At 38.6% G+C, this 2,436-nt stretch overlaps 1 pseudogene; it reads right to left on the bottom strand.

Annotated features, from left to right (window-relative positions):
* Positions 1 to 818: 818 nt before the first annotated feature.
* Positions 819 to 1,229, bottom strand: LOC100730211 (ubiquitin-conjugating enzyme E2 D2-like; annotated as a pseudogene).
* Positions 1,230 to 2,436: the final 1,207 nt, after the last annotated feature.

Raw genomic sequence — 2,436 nt, 5'->3', positions numbered from 1 at the left:
GGACTAGATAGTAAATATTTTAGGCTTTGTTGGCCATGCAGTCTCTGTCGCAACTATTCAACACATCAGTATTGTGTGAGAGCAGTAACGGGAATATGTAAATAAATGAGTATGTCCCAGTAAAACATTATTTATAGAAACTGACAGAAGTGGGGAGCTGAATTTAACTGCCAGGCTTTTGCTAAGTTTATCTCTTTATATAGAGATTTTATTTACTATGACCAAGGAAAGTATATTGTTATTATTATGTTCAATGGCATCATTAAAAGCCTTACATATAATGACAAATATTTGGTGCCATACAGTTAGTTAAACTGACAGAGCTCCTGCCTTTCAAGGACTTAGAAATCTAAAACAACAGCACAGACATAATATTTACAAGTAATCCTAGATGAGTAATTGTAGCATAAATAGATGATTGTGTAAGGCTAAATGTGAAACTCAGTTCAGAAATGAGCAGATTTTCCTATTGCTCTTGATTTTAAAATACAGGTAAAATAAAGATATATAAAGGATCATTCAAGAACTTTTGTACAAAGGCGAATAAGGCCCCAAATATGTTCCCATCCCACCCCCTTTTCTTGCATGGGGCTGACTATAAAAGGCCATCTTTTAAAAAGTGATTCTTTAAAAAATATTTCATGACTTTCCACATGGTTAAATTTGCCTTCATCAAAATTGAATTTCTTCATCAAAGTGTACATTATTGTTACATTTATCCTCATGATTTAGGAACTGTGTTATGGTTGCACTTCATTTTTTTCTCTTTCAGAGCTCCCCTAACTTTATTTGTAGAGATTATCCAATAGTTTCTTTAATTATATTGCATAATTCTGAGTCCATTCCTGAGCTATTCTGCTTTACTTTTCTCTACCGGTTTTGTAGATCCAAGCAAACTCTGGCACTAAAGGGTCATCTGGATGAGATCACACAACAGGGAACAGGTGGAAAAGAGTACTTTTGAAATAATGCTGGAAACCACTGTGACCATAGAATATCAAGACAAACGCTACCGTTAAGGCTAATTTTTGGATGATAAATTCTTGTAAATGCAACCTCAAGTGGTTTGAAGGGGTAATCTGCTGGGAAATGAATTTTTAAGAAAAATACTCCACTCTGATAGGGACTATCATTTGGCCCATTATTGTAGCTTGCAGATGGAACATACCATCTCCAACAGGACCTGCTGAACACTGTGCTGGTGTGTCCCGTGCCAGCTCATTCAATTCCTTGTGGGAAGCAGGTAGCCATGGTGGGAAGCAGGTGGCCACTATCCCACAGGGTGGGAGTGGGGAAGGAACAAGGAGGACTGAGGCCACCTCAGCGGTCGTGGGTCAGATCTGTTGCACTTTAATGACACCTATGACACTATCTCCTTTAACCCACAAGAAAGAAAAATATCTTTTCTCAGCAGGAACAGTAAATTTAGAAAAGTCTGTGGATTAGTTCATGTGGCTGCGTGTGCAGCTATGGGTGTGTTTCAATCAAGTGATAGTTAACTTAGTAACCTACAGCTACACTCATACAGTGAAGCAATAGTGGCCTTCGGATAGAACAAGGTTCTCATATATCCTGAAATATAAGTATTGTGAACATTAGTACCGTTTGGCATCCACATGTTGACTCTCCTCCTTCCACTGAGAATTTTCCCTTTGGAAAGTAGTAGGGATCCCTTTTTTCAACCCAGGAGCCAGGAAGCCCAAATACTTACCTAGCTTCCCTCCCCTCCCCTGCTTGACACCCAATATGCAGCCAGTTTGGGTGAGGGAAAGTGATCTAAGCTTCCTCAGCTATGTTCCCTTCCTTGGGACTTTGTATCTGGAATGAATTTGCCGAAGTAAACAGAACTCAGTCATTGGTGGTTCCCAGAGAGTGACCACGTGAGCATATGAGGGACTGAGGGCTGCTGCCCCTGGAGTGACACTAGCCTCTCTGGGCGTGGCAGCAGCGGCCTTATGAGGCCACTTCAAGGCTGATTTAAGCTGTCATGGTCAGTACTGACTCTCTAGGTGCCCTCAGTTCTTGACTTTCAAACCTGTGAGTTAGCTCTTACGCCAGTAAATTTCTTCTTTGCCTAAGTTAGCCACTGAGATAGTTTAACACATAAGGGGGAGGGTGCAGAAAATCTATATATTTACAGTCAATAATTTATTTTTCCATTTTACATATAGTCATCAGTTTAAAAGAATTATCTTTCTTTTTGCTTTCTCTGTGTTCTGATTTTTATGATCTGAGTTATCAGTCTTAAAACTTAAGGGTACATTGTTTCCATTTCATTTACACTGAAATGATATGTTAAATTACATGTTTCCTTCTGTTAACTTAGTGCGTTGATTATTGCTAAATAATAAGCACTTCTCTTAGAAGTTTGAATTTTTTATTCATTTGCCAAAACTATGTATTGTCTATTTTGAAAACTAACATTGCACAGATTTT

Source organism: Cavia porcellus, unplaced genomic scaffold (genome assembly GCF_034190915.1).
Source record: "Cavia porcellus strain 051 isolate PalLab524CR breed Dunkin Hartley unplaced genomic scaffold, mCavPor4.1 scaffold_29, whole genome shotgun sequence".
Lineage (NCBI taxonomy): Eukaryota > Metazoa > Chordata > Mammalia > Rodentia > Caviidae > Cavia > Cavia porcellus.
This window is presented reverse-complemented; position numbering and strand designations above follow the sequence as displayed.